Source organism: Crocuta crocuta, unplaced genomic scaffold (assembly GCF_008692635.1).
Source record: "Crocuta crocuta isolate KB4526 unplaced genomic scaffold, BGI_CrCroc_1.0 scaffold144, whole genome shotgun sequence".
Taxonomy (NCBI): Eukaryota; Metazoa; Chordata; class Mammalia; order Carnivora; family Hyaenidae; genus Crocuta; species Crocuta crocuta.
In genome coordinates this window covers 1,790,410-1,804,760 of record NW_027529669.1, presented here as the reverse complement: position 1 = coordinate 1,804,760, position 14,351 = coordinate 1,790,410, and the positions used below count along the sequence as shown (strand labels likewise).

The 14,351-nt window shown below is 41.6% G+C and overlaps 1 protein-coding gene and 1 long non-coding RNA gene across 3 annotated transcripts in view; one reads left to right on the top strand and one right to left on the bottom strand.

Moving 5' to 3' along the window:
• The window catches only part of ANKFN1 (ankyrin repeat and fibronectin type III domain containing 1), a 459,719-nt gene that overhangs the window by 50,831 nt on the left and 394,537 nt on the right, over window positions 1-14,351 (top strand). The gene's annotated exons all lie outside the window — the stretch shown is intronic.
• Window positions 6,065-14,331, bottom strand: LOC144230545 (uncharacterized). Its single transcript, XR_013334787.1, has 3 exons — window positions 14,270-14,331; window positions 10,653-10,764; window positions 6,065-6,752 (listed from the first exon to the last, which is right to left on the bottom strand). It is a non-coding gene; the product is annotated as an uncharacterized LOC144230545 (long non-coding RNA).

Below are 14,351 nucleotides of genomic sequence, written 5' to 3'. Positions count from 1 at the left end.
ACCTTAAACTTTGTAGGCAGAATTATCAACAATGCAGACATACCCACAATCTCTGGCCCAGAAGTTTATATTTCAAAATCACAGGGTGTGCTGGTCTCAAAAGCAGGAACACCCATCTGCCTCTACCATGTCCATTTCCATCACCCAATATCCAACTTTTTCAATGCATCCTCACCCTAACAGACTTTAATCAGTGTATTTTTTCCTTTATTCCCAGCATTCACTAACTTGTATGTCAGTCAGATGAGGCCAGATTATGCCAAGCTAAAAAAAAAAAAGTCCAAAATTTCACTTGCCTAAAACAACAAAGCCTTCTTTTTAAACTTTTTTTTTTTTAATGTTTTTTATTTATTTCTAGGAGAGAGAGAGACAGCGTGAGCAGGGGAGGGTCAGAGAGAGAGGGAGTCACAGACTCTGAAACAGGTTCCAGGCTCTGAGCTGGCAGTCAGCACAGAGCCCGATGCGGGGCTCGAACCCACGAACCGCAAGATCATGACCTAAGCGAAAGTCGGACGCTTAACCGACTAAGCCACCCAGGCGCCCCGACAAAGCCTTCTTTTAACACAGGTGAAGTCTATAATGGGTCTGGACTGCTCTCCAGGGCTTTGAAGAAGTCTCTACCACCTTATATCTGTATTGTTGTGAGACTCAGACTCTTCTGTTGACCTGGCAGAGAAGAACTGTCTAGAACAGAAGTTGGTAAACTTTTTTTAAGAAACATTTTATTTATTTCTGAGAGAGAGAGAGAGAGAGACAGCGTGAGCAGGGGAGGGTCAGAGAGAGAGGGAGACACAGAATCTGAAACAGGCTCCAGGCTCTGAGCTGCCAGCACAGAGCCCGACGCAGGGCTCGAACCCACGAACTGCGAGATCATGACCTGAGCCAAAGTCGGCTGCTCAACCAACTGAGCCACCCAGGCGCCCCAAGCTTTTTCTTCTTAAAGGGCCAGAAAGGAAATGTTTTTGCTTTCTAAGACCTTGAAATCTCTGTCACAACTATGCAACTCTGTCTTATATAGCATGACAACAGCCATAGATAATATATTTAAAAATGAGTGTGGCTATGTTCAATAAAATTTAATTTACAAAAACATATAGTAGGTTGGATTTGGCCTGCAGACCAGTTTGCTACCTCCTGGTCTAGAATCTCACACTGGCAATTAAATGCTTTTACCTAGATGTGACACATATCATTTGACCCACATTTTATTTGCTAAAGCAAGTCACATGGTCATGCCTTCAAGGCCCAGGGAAGTACAGTTTTCCATTTTCAGAGGAGAAATGGGAAAATATTTATGAGTGGTATGAATATCTTCACATTATCCACTGCAGTTTTATAAAGCTCAGCAAAAATGGGAATACTAGTAGTACAGTTTAAAGTCAGGTATCTTGGGGCGCCTGGCTGTCTCAGTCAGTTAAGTGTCTGACTTCAGCTCAGGTCATGATCTTGTGTGGTTTGTGGGTTTAAGCCCCATGTCGGGCTCTGTGCTGAGAGCTTAGAGCCTGGAGCCTGTTTTGGATTCTGTGCCTTCCCTCTGTCTGTCTCTACCCCACTCTCTCATGCTCTCTCTCAAAAATAAGTAAACATTTTTTAAAAAATCAGATATCTTAAATTTGAATGTTAAATCTGAAGTTACTTGGTGGTCCTGCATGACCCAGGGAAAATAAGTTTAATGTCTTGGAGTGTCAGTATCTCCTCTGTAATGTGAAGACAATAATTAGTATGTCCTTAGAACTCTTTCAGGATCAAATAGGATATTATAGGGCAAAGGGATTCAGAAAACAAACATCAGGGATTCAGCTGTTATAATTTCCTTTTATGCCCTTTGTTTCATTCAAGTTTCAGGCTGTTCTTCAACATAAAATTTAGACTCACCCACAGAGGCCTGGGCATTGGCACACTTGGAGTTCCAAGCTCTATGTCCAAAGTGATGGCCTCTTCTAAGAATTTTGCTCTGGCTCCAGAACTGAAGTAAAAACTTCTTTTCTATTCTCTCCAGACTGTGGCCCATAATACTGAACAGAGTGGGCCCAGTTAAAAACTGGCATTGGAATGAATAATTGAGTTTAACAAGTAAATGAAGCAAAATTGCTTTTATGAGTTATGCAAATTTTGTCTCCCTGCTTTTTCCCCTCTTGGTATCTGAGAGAGCCTCATTATCTCTTAAACAGTCTCCTAAACCACTTTAATCCTTGAGCATTTCTTAGTCCAGCATGGCATGCTTTAACTCTACTCTGTTTGTAAGCCTCCTGGGTGGCTAGGAAAGGAGTGAGGAACATGTGGGAACAGCTTCCAAGAAGTATTTGAAGGAAAGGAACTAATGTCAGTGCACAGCTTCTCTATGCTAAGAGCATTACACACACTCCCTTATTTTATCCTCACAATAATACTGCATCGCAGATTGTTTTATTTCCACCAAAGAAACTGAGACTCAAAGAGTTTAGGTAACAAAGCCTAGGTATGTTAGGATATGCAGCTAGGAGAATGAAGAGAGCCACAGTTTGAAGCCTGGTCTGGCGTCCCAAGTCCCTCTTTCTTTCCCTGCTACCAGGCTGTGTCCTTCACAAAGCAACTCCATTCAGATGGGTGTCAATAACCTTTCTTCCTTGCGGGGCAGTTCACTGAACCCTCTGTCCCACTGGAGAAGGTTGGTAATATCCAAAGAAATTCAGTACCTGAAGGACTTCCCTGCTGCATCCTCTGTACCTAATGGAGTCGCCTTCGTACTTGCTCCTCCCTCCTATTTATTCTCCATGTGGAATTTGGGCTAAATTTGCACACCATGGGTTGTAGTGGTGATAAACCACTAAAACATGTGAAATCTTAGGGGAAGGAGCATCAATAAAAAGATAAGGAGATTTGGGATCTGATTATGATAATAACAGTAATAATAATAAGAGCTGACATTTTATTACTATTTGCTAACCACTTTTCCACATATTAACTCATGTAACCCTGACAACAATCCTGTGACGTAAATACTATAAATATTTTAAGGCTTAGGCAGCTGGAGATGATACATCTTTCCCAAAGTTGCACAGCTAATAAATGGAAGAGCTGGGATTTGAACCTAGAAATGATGATATCAAAGTGTCTTAACCACTTTGCAAGTCATTTCAACCGTCTGGCAGCTCTTAATAGATGCTGGGCCTGGCTCTAACCCCTAGATACTCCAATGTATGTGGCCAGGGCACTGGTATTTTTGTAAAGCACCAGAGAGTGAATCTAAAGAGAAGCCAGAGTTGAAATAGATGCTGGGCCTGGCTCTAACCCCTAGATACTCCAATGTATGTGGCCAGGGCACTGGTATTTTTGTAAAGCACCAGAGAGTGAATCTAAAGAGAAGCCAGAGTTGAAACCCAGTGATCCCATCTCCCTGAGCCTAAGCTTCTTCATCTGAATACAGGAGAGGTGGAGTTTAGAACTGTGAGGATATATTGAAATGTCATAGTAAATTAAGAGTCTTACTAGCATTTTGTGGGCAGCTTCCAGGGATACTAAATGTCAACTGATGCTAGAAACAATATTGCCCAAGGAAGAATTTTCTTTGCTTCCCCCCCCCCACCCCCAAGAAGAATTTTCTTGCCCAGATTATAAACAACATCCCACTGGTATAAGGTGAAGGTGCTCTTTGGCTCTCAAAATCTGTGCCTGTTTGATTCTAAACTCTACCAAGTATCAAAGGGGATGGGATGCTTTCCCTCACTGCTGAATGGATTATTCTCCTTTCAACTTTTTAACCACTAAGCAGTGAAGGAGACCCAGGCAAGTCTGAAGGCCAGCTTCGTTCTGGCACAATGCCTCCATGATTGGGAAAGTGTGTCACCAGTCTGGGACTAAGGCTCTTCATTTACAAAATGGGTTTTAAAAAATTTCAAAGGACTCACCTAAGGATTAAATAAAATATTGCATGCAAATCACCAGGACATAGAGGTGCCTAACACATAATACATATTTACAAACATAATACACATAGGAGAGATGAAATTAACATTATTTTCCTCATAGCATAGATTAGAGAGAAATCTATGCTAATTTTTATAAAGCATGACAAAAGTAGCAAATAATAAGTATTCAGTATGCTGATGCTTTTTACTTGTGTGCTCCTTGCATTTCAAAAATTTAAGTGTGTATTTATTTAGTGTATTATTGCAAGAAAGAAGGTAAAGCATACACCATGTAAGAATCATAACTGTGATCTTGGGGCGCCTGGGTGGCTTAGTCGGTTGAGCGTCCGACTTTCGCTTACGTCATGATCTCGCGGTTCGTGTGTTCGAGCCCCGTGTCGGGCTCTGTGCTGACTGCCAGCTCAGAGCCTGGAGCCTGTTTCAGTCTGTGACCCCCTCTCTCTCTGACCCTCCCCTGCTCACGCTGTCTCTCTCTCTCCCTCCTAGAAATAAATAAAACATTAAAAAAAAAGAATCATAACTGTGATCCCATGTGTAATCCCATCCTCCAAAACATATACTCTAGAAAGGAGACAGTCCCTAAGAGGTTCTTTTGTTTGCAGGTCAGGGGGAAGAATGTGAAGAGGTTTACTGGGGGAGTCCAGAGCCTAAATCACTTTACATTTGAAAAGGGATGAAAAAAAAGTGGGGGGGATGTAAATACTGGGGCTATGGGAGAGGGAAGAGACAAAGATAGAGCTGTGGTGGGGGAGCCTTGAGAGGACAGGCAAGGAATTAGGGACTCATCCTTACATTTGTCTTGCCATAAAATCCTGAGTAAAATATTCAGTTTTTTCTTAAGCCTGTATAGATTAGAACCTATTACTTAAATTTGTTAAAGGAACGTGCTGGGTCCTTCCCCAAAAAGTTAATTTTGAGGCAGGAGCAATGACTGACTGCTCATGGGTTTCCAAACTCAAAAAATGTTAAAATTTCTGAATTATTCATCACCACATTGCTGGCAGGGGTTTGGATTGGAAAGAGTATAGGTGCCCATCATTGAGGAACCAGTAAACCAGTGGGGAGGATGTTCATCTGGATACTATTTAGCGGGAAGAAGCAACAAACTAGGTTGTTTACCAGTTACAGCTAGAGAATATAAAAACAGAATGAGGCCATTAGCACAGTGCCATTTAAGTAGATGTAAAACATTCACACAATAAGAACACTATATTTTACAAGAATATATAAAATTCAAAGATTCGTACTCAACACATTAGGATGATGGGATTGGACAGTGCAGTAGGATTAGAATGAAATGCAGTGGGTGGGTGGGTAGGTGGGTAGGTGGATGGATGGATGGATGGATGGATGGATGGATAACTTTGAAAATCAATCAAACACGAATGAGAGTCTGAGTGAGCCAGTGATCATGGAACTGGGGGAAATTATTAACTCAATTCTCCATACCAAACCACTTCATCTTTCAGAACATTCTTGTAGCAACCCAGAAACTGGTAGCAGCAGCAAAACCGGTACTGTCCATGCTGCCTTGTTCAGGAAGCTTGTGAAATTAGTGCAAATTGGTAAACCATTCCTAGTGAATTTGAGAAAAGTTTTACTGGTTTATAAAGTAAAAATACAGTTTCAAAGGCAATCTGAAAAGGCTATACAATGTATGATTCCAATTTATAAAACGCCAGAAAAGGCAAGACTATGGAGACAATATAAAGATCAGTGATTGCCAGGTCTCAGGGATAAGGGAGTGAGGGTTGAACAGGTGGAGCACAGGGGATTTCTAGAGCAGTGAAAATATTCCATATGATACTGTAATGGTGGACACAGGTCATTATATGTTTGTCAAAACCCGTAAAATGTACAACACAAAAAGTGAATTCTAATGCGAACTGTGGATTTAGTTAATAGTAACATAGCATTATTGGCTCATCAGTTGTAACAGATGCACCACACTAAAACAAAGCAAGCAACAACAACAGAAACATTTTAATATGAGACATGCTGCCTAAGAACAGAAGAGCACAAGAAACAGAGAACTACATCAAACTGAGGCTAAAATGGCAATCATACTGGGAGAAATTGATGTCATGTGCCTCCAGGCAGACCAGAACCAGACTCTGAACAGAACATGTTTTCCTCTACAGAAAAACGGGAAAAATAGGAGCACTGCTAGAATACCAGGTGCATAAACAGTAAGTGGATACACGAATGCTCCTATGGAGAGACATGTCTACTTTCCTTTGCATCCAGGAAAATAATTTTAGAAACTGTGGGATTCTGGGATAGGAAGAAATGAGGGGTCCGTTTTATTGATTTATTGATTGATTTTTTTTCTGTGAATTTTCAAAACCAGAGGAAGCACACTGCAGACAGAGGCAGAAGTGACATAGTCCATGTCACATAGCATTATCAGCTACACCTCTTTCACTTTCCATGTGTGGATCTATTTCTTCTTCATTATAAGGGGAACCAAAAGGGGTAATTGATAAGAAATCATTTGAAAGCAGTGTGAAAATATGCTTGTGTGTCTTGGTTGGGGCAAAGTGGAGGTAGAAATGGATCCTCCCATTAAGAAGAATTTGATATGAACTACCTTGACAGCTGGTAAAGGAAGTGGGTATAGAACAATGACCTAAAGGATTATCCTGAAACATTATCCAGGGCCACTTATTTCACCAGGGACTATCATAAAGCACACTCATGTTGCAATCCTTTCCTCCAGCTCTTTGACTTGTATGTGTAGGGAGCATATGATGACATTTGAATATCAGTCAAAGAGAACTAGGTTTCAGCACAACTCAGCAGTCTCTAATTCAGCACAGGACAAATGGCTCTTCCAACTGACCCCTAGAGAAAGAAAACATAATGGAGAAAGGCTAGTGAAAGAGGGTTATGATGTAGTAGAAAAAGGCTTGTATTGGAGTCAAATGTCATGTGCTCTAATACCAACTCAATCACTTATAATTTATGTGGCTTTGGGCCAGTTAGTAACCTTAATGCAGTCTAAATTTCTTAATCAGTAAAATGGGAGTGGTCATATTTACCTTTCAGAGTTCTAAGTGCTCAAAACAATAAATATGAATTACAATGCCTGGCACATAGTCAGTATTCAGTGATATAATTGTGGTCTGCATTTGAGGAAAATGCTCATCTCCCAACAGCAGTGCTACCAAAAGGTATATATATGGGAGTTCTTCCAAAGTCCTCGAGAAGGAGAAGGATATCCCACATTACTGTTCCCCTCGCCTCTTCTCAGAACACAGAGTGGCAGTGGCTTCCATGTTTGCAGCGGAAGGTCAGTGTCTTAGCCCTTATCACTAATAATCTCCATCATCATCGCCAGTACAGCCCCAATAATAAAAGTGCCTCACATCTGTTTAATGCTTTCTTAAATATTATCTCAGGCTATCTGACTCTGTAATTTCCCTGCCTTCCTAAAGCATAGCACTGAGTAGCTGATATTGCTGCAATTGGTGATTCAATTCTTCCCTGCACCTGCATGTCTCTGTCTTGCTATGTAATATTAAATGCATTTCCCCACAGAAACAAAGGCTGAAAACTCTACTATTTGTCCTAATGATGTGGTTGCTTCTCTAGGGCCACCATTTCTCAGTTCAGTCATATAAGAGCTGGCCTGGGAAGCAAACCACCATCTTGTTTCTATAGGGGTGGAGTGCTATAAATACAGTGCAAGGAGACTTTGGAACAGAATCTGCAGATCAGGGTCTCTGTCTTCAGACCAGTTACTTTACCTTTGACAAGGACTCTAGAGTCAACAGGGACCCCCCAGTCTCTTCTTTCATGTCTGGGTAGGCTGCCAGCAAGTCACTAGGAGGCAAGGGACTTGGATCTATAGCTTGTTTTTTTGTTTTTTTGTTTTTTTGTTTTTTTTTTTTCCAGTATTGGGAAACCAAGTCTGGGCTTTCCCACTCATTTATAGCTTGTGGCACATGCTGTACACCTAGGCTTTATATCTGTATATTTTTCTAAATTAATGCAAGTAGATCTCTCAATAGAGCCCAGGGGAGTTATTTTCATACAGTATGATGGAGTCTGCCAACACATTCATATAACCACAGCTGTGGATGCATCTAGAACAAGAAGAAACGAGCTATCCAATTGAGGTGAAGTTGTGACATGGCCTCTATGTCTGTTGTAATTGTATTTCCAGGGTCCTTAATCCCTTATTCTAATACCTCTGGATTCTTCAGTTTTTCTAACTAATATGAAATTAAGAAGGGATAACACAGTTTTGGTCTTTACGTGTCATGCTGTCTTGGGTCTCTTTTTATCCTCACAACAATCTTGTGGGATAGGCATTATTATTATTATTATTATTATTATTATTATTCCAACTTCAGATAAAAACACTTAAAACCAGAGAAACTCAGGAACTTGCTCAAAAATACCCAGATGGTAAGTGGCAGATTCAGAACCTGAATCCAGAATTATCAGATTTCAAAACTCCTATCCCTAATCAATAAGCTATAATTATTCAGTGTTTTATTATTTTTAATGTTCATCATTTTGAAAGTATAGGATTATTATTTGAGATTACTATCTGTCCTATGAATGAGATGGGACAGACACTGGTATCTCAATTTGGCAAGAGAGAACATGAAGGTTTAGGTGGGTGAATGACCCCACCTGGGCCCCCAAATAGCAGGTGACATTGAAGGGAACATGGAGTTTGGATCCAGATCTGGGGCTGCCCCTGACTCTGTGTGTAGCTGTGGGAAAGTCACTTATGTTCTTGCTTATGAAGTGCAGCTAATGGTATCTCCCTAAGAAGAGGTTTTTCTATAAAATAGACAGTTTGGTGGCAATCTAACATAATGTTTAAAAATGTGCATATTGAGTGCAACTGCATGTTTTAAATGATTCTGTAACTTTGAGAAAGTTAACCCAAGTCTCTGTAAAAAGAACACAATAAAAGTACTTAATTTGTGGGGCCCTAGGAAGTTTAAATGATACAATTCATGTAAAATAATTAGTAAAGAACAAGTGCTCAAAAAATATTAGCTGTTATTATTTGTAAAGCAGCTCACAATGTGTGTAACACGTAATAGAATCAATAAATGTTAGCCCTTCCCACCACCACGTGTTCCCTGCTCTAGGATGTGCAAGTCAGGAAAACAAATGTCCTCTCTAGCTCACTGGAGTCCTCCCTGCCCTCATGACTTACACCTGCTTAAGCACAGGCCTTTGGGAGCCAACTAAATGAAGGCAAGACATGCCATTTTCAAATTTAATAAACACACAGCCACTCACGGGGGCATCTCTCATTCCCACTGGCAGGTTATAGACAGTCTTTTCTCAATTACCTGTGTCTAATTTTAATACAAGGCCAGCTTTGCTCACTTTGTTCTCTGCATTCACCCTCGGTCTCCTCCTGAGCCCCAGGTGGGATCTACTCAGAGAGTGTAAGCCCGTATTAATATCGTCCTGAGCAAAACATAATTAGAAAACTAAATCAGCAGCCACAAGAAGAGTATAATGCTTTCCAAAGCTATATATCGGGTGAGTGGAATGTTGGTGTTTATGCTTCTTTCCTTGACATTTTTGTTTGCTTTGGATTATCCACATCACTGCTTCCCTTTATGTGTCCCTACTATAAAAAAGTCAAGACCATTGGGCGTTTATTTAGGCTCTGGTACAGGAGTTGGCATAGTAGGGCTGGCTTGCCCAATCTAGCCCCCTGCTCATTTTTGTGTCAATCTTTGTTAGGACATGGCCACACCCATTCGCTTACATATGTCAATGACTGCCTTTGAGCTACAATGGCAGATAAAGACCAGATGGCCCACAAAGGTTAACATATTTACTATCTGCCTCTTTATAGCTACAATTTGCTGACCCTTGTCCAGTGTATCCATAGGCAAGACAGCTTTCAGAATAGCCCAATAAGTGTCTTTTTCTACCCAAAACCGATAACCAGCACCTGTATCCAAGTTCAATAGGTGGCTGGGCCAGCACAAGAATGGGTGCTTGGACTCAGGAAATAACCTGGCAGATGACTAAGACACTAGGGGATCAGGGCTGCAGGAGGCCTTCCTGGATTTCCCTGTGCTCATTGCCCCCAAAGGGTAGGAGCCCAGAGAAGACCTGCTGGGTCCTGCATGCTCTGGAGGCTACCTTAGAGCGGACCCAGTACTTATCGTGGGAAAACTGCTATGTGGCTGGATGATCTCTTTGCTGATAGTGGCTAGAGTTCTAGAACTCACAGCCTCAGGAGCCTATATTTAAAGACACGCACTTGGAGGTTCACATTATGTCACCTGTAGATGACAAAGATGGAGGCTGATTGGCAATTACTAGGGTGCATAAGAATTCTCTGGGATACCTGCTAATAATGCAGATTCCTGCCTCTACCAGAAAGTCCAACTGAAAAACTTGGGATGAGGTCCAGGAAGCACTGTTGTATTTTTTTAAACAAGTATTACTGGTTTTGTTGTTGATGTTGATGACCTAGGGAGAATACCTTAAGAAACAGTGCTCTGGTGTTGCGATCTTAATCATTCTGGGGTTGCTGACTATGTGAGAATCTTATTTAAAACATGGAAACTTGGGTCAAGGGAAAAATTACAGTTTATGTGGACAGAAAAACCTTATATTTCCTACAACTGGAGAGGGTTCCAGATTTTCTAAGCCCATTGTTCAGAACCCCAAATTAAGAACCATCCTAAAATAATGCATGAAGGAGCATTGATAGGAGTGTTTGAGTTTTACACTCCTGATAGCTGTTACCTGCTCTTTTTCCTCCTGGTGAGTTCCCACAAAGGGTAGTTTCTTCTTGGTGATAAGGATGTATGGTGCTTGCCTGGATAAACTGATCGGGTGGTGAAGGTCACATGAGGTCCTACGTATGAAAGCAAATTGAAAACTCTAAAATGCCAGGAACACCCAGAGGATTGTGATTATGCGAAATCAGCCTTAAGGGGCTGCCTTCCAGGTTCATACCCTCCTCAGCACTGTGATCATAATTCCTACCTCCATGCCCTTTCAAGCCCAGTCATATTTTGCTGCCTGTCCAGTTTTCCTTCATGCCTCAGGGATCCCAGGAATTGCACCTCATGAAGTAACTAACCACTGGACATTTCCACTTTGGAGCCTTGCCAGCCCTGGCTCTCAGTGTACCCAAAACTCATCATAAAATTGGCTCCTCTCTCCCCTCATTTCCTGGCTGCTGTTGTGATTGGATGATATTTTGAAATATTAATGTGTACCCCCCTCTTGTATTTTTCTCTCTTTCTTTTCCTCCCCCTTTCCCCAATTCATATTCAGTTCTTTCCATAGGAATAAAAGCAATAGTTGAGGTTTTCTGCTGTAGGAGAAAGGAAGCTGTTTTATATACGGTGACCAAGGAAAGTTCCCTTGAATGGGTAATATTAGAGGGTGAATCTGAAGAAAGCGAGGGAATGAGTCATGAATATAAACATGAAGATAAGACAGTGAGAGGGCAAGTGCCTAGCCCCCAAGGTGAGAGCCTGCTTTGAGTTTTTAAGGAAGAGAAAGGTCAGTGTGGCTGGGTGAAGTAAGGAAGCAGAAGATTGACGGGCAGTCGGGTCGGAGGGACCAGAGAGCTGGCATATTCTCGAGGTCAAGCTCAGGACTGTAGTATTTATTCTGAGTGATCTGGGAATTGGAACTTAAGTTTTAAAAGGATCACTCTGACTGTGTGAAGAATCACAATTGGCTTTTCAAGCTCTCCCTCTTGCTGAGTAGGGGCCAAGGCAGAAGCAGAGAACCCAGTTAGGAGGCTTGTTCACAACCTGAGCAAGACTTACACCAGGGACAGCAGTGTGGGAGGTGAGGGTGGGGGGATTATGGCAAGACACTGTGTATATTTTGAAGATAGAGCCAAACACCCATTTTAAATGATGGGTTAGATGAAAGAAACAAGAAGATCAAGATGACTGCAAGATTTAGAATCTGAAAATCTAAAATGGGGATGACTCAAGAGGCAGTGGGCTTGGCGTTAGGAGCCAGGCTGGATCAGACATTTGGTTTAAGCCATGTTAACCTAAAGATGTGCTTCAAACATCGACATGGAGAGAGTGAGTAGACAATTTGACAAATTAATCTGGGGTTCAGGGAAGAGGTCTGTGCTAAAGTCAGGAGAATATTCCACAGGGTTCAGACAGTGTTGACAGCCAAGAGTTGGATAAACATGTATGGGAGTAGCTGTGGATAGGGAAGAGAGAACTGGAGAACACAAGTGTGAAAGGTTGGTCAGAAATAAGGAATTAACATAGGTAACATAAATAGTGGCTTGTGGGGAATTATAACAAAACAGGTGAAGTCCTAAAAGTGAAGGAAATGGTTCAAGAAGGAAGAAGTAATTCAGCAATGTAGATGGCTATTGATAGGTCAAATGAAGACTGAGAATTGACCATGGGATGTCAGCAGTGTGAATCCTGTAATGCTCCCTGGGAGAGATAAGAAGTTATTTGCCTTAGGGAGTTGAAGAGACATTTTTCGATGACACAAAGAGTTGTTCAAAAGCGAAGCTAACTTGATGGATTCCCATCTGCTGAGCAGGGTGCCTGCCCTTTTCTCACCTCCAAAGAAGTGATTTTTCATCAGAGGAGAAACCTGTCACACCTTTGAGCTGCCAAGCCATAAATCTTCTTTCCACCAACTTGCTAATAGTTTTTCTTGCCACCTTTCCTGAGAAACCAGAGTAATTGTTATGAAATATGGGCTTGTTCTGTCTCTCCCAGCTGCGGCTCCTCTATCCCCTGCAGGTCCTGGGGAAAGGCAGAGTCTCTGTGTTTGTCACTGGGTGTTCATTAGAAGCACAGCAGATGCTGTTACCAGGAACGTGACATCCTGATGAAACCAGAGGCACCACACAGCAGCCCTGAAATCTGAGAGCCAACAGCCCCTCCTGCCCAAAAGGCATCAGCAAGCGGCTTCTGCTTTGTTTTCTTGGGGAGACAGAGAGAAAATGACCCTATTTAATCATGGGAATGAAAACGTTCTTTCATGTGTGCTCTTAGTGATTCCACAGAAATGTATTGAGTGTCTGAAGTTCTCTAGTAGATCATTGGGTTAAAAGTTTGATACAAATGATCAGTCTGACATATGCATCTCATGGAAGTCATAATTAGCAGAAATTAACTGAAACATAATTAGCAACTGGGAAGAATATTGGGAGATATGGTCTGGGGACAGCTCAGTAAGTGCAGCTTTAAGTCTCCCCTGTTCATTATGCAGAATGTGCTCAGATCAGTGGCTATGGAATTTTTTCCTTGACCATCACGAGCTTCTGCCAGATCTTAAAGACCCCTGTGTAAGCCTTACTAAGCCTTTTAAACCCCCAACACATCTCCTTAAACTTCAACAAGGTTCCCTAGTGGTTGCAAAAACTACTTTGCAAGCCTTATCTCCATGATACATATCTGGGTGCAGGGTTCAATGTCTTGGTATGCATCTAAGTGCCATCTTGATACACTGACCACACATTCTGTAATGGTGACCTGACAGCACAGATGCACAGTTGCCTTGCAGCTTCGCAATGATAGATAGTCTGTGGACATGTGAGGTTGGTTATCTACAGGGTCTAAGTGAGACCAATTGTGGCAGGCCAGTGCAAGACTTCACAGAGTACTTATGATTGCCACACACCATGCTAAGCATTGGGGATATAAAGCTGAACACAAATCCCTGCTCTTAAGAAGATCAAATAGAAAAGGGTTTGCAAAGCCAAGTGACTTTAAGGAAAGCAACAGCCTTTGGCAGACCTGGCCCTAGTCTGAGCTCATGAATCTCCTGGCTTAACATCTCAGTCCTGACTGCTGGTCACCCACTAACTAAAAATTGGCAAGTTAAGATTTGATTGGATTGCTTTAATAATTGCTTGAGCAATGATTTAAGCATTATAGTTAAAGACTGCTTCTAATTTTCATAGCTGAATATGAGGAGTCCATCAAGTGACCCAACACTTAGTGTAGGATTTACGAGTGCAGATGCCCGAATTTATCAAACTCTTCCGCTGTATCAGACATGGTGCTAAGAGATTTCTGTGGCTTATCTGATTTAATTTCACAAACCTCTAAAGTATGTACTATTGTCATCTCCCATTTTCAGATGAAGAAAGTGAGTTTTAGTCAGGACTCAACCGCAGGGTGTCTGGCACCTGTGTCCCATCCTACTTTCTAGGATAAAACATTTCCTCATGCAAGATCAATTCAGACATACATCTTTACTTAATGAATGCCAACACATTCTGAATAGTTGTGTACAACTGCACAAATTACTCAGCAGAGAATAGTGAGGGTCAGGACAGGAGATAACAGATGGCAGGACACAAGGGCAACATTATCAAAGAAATGTAAGTACGGATAATTTACAGATCTTACCGTGTTCAGTTCCTTTGCCTTCTTTTGTATGCAACACTGTTGAGCAGACTCTGAAACTCAAATCTCTTCCTGTGCTTGTGAT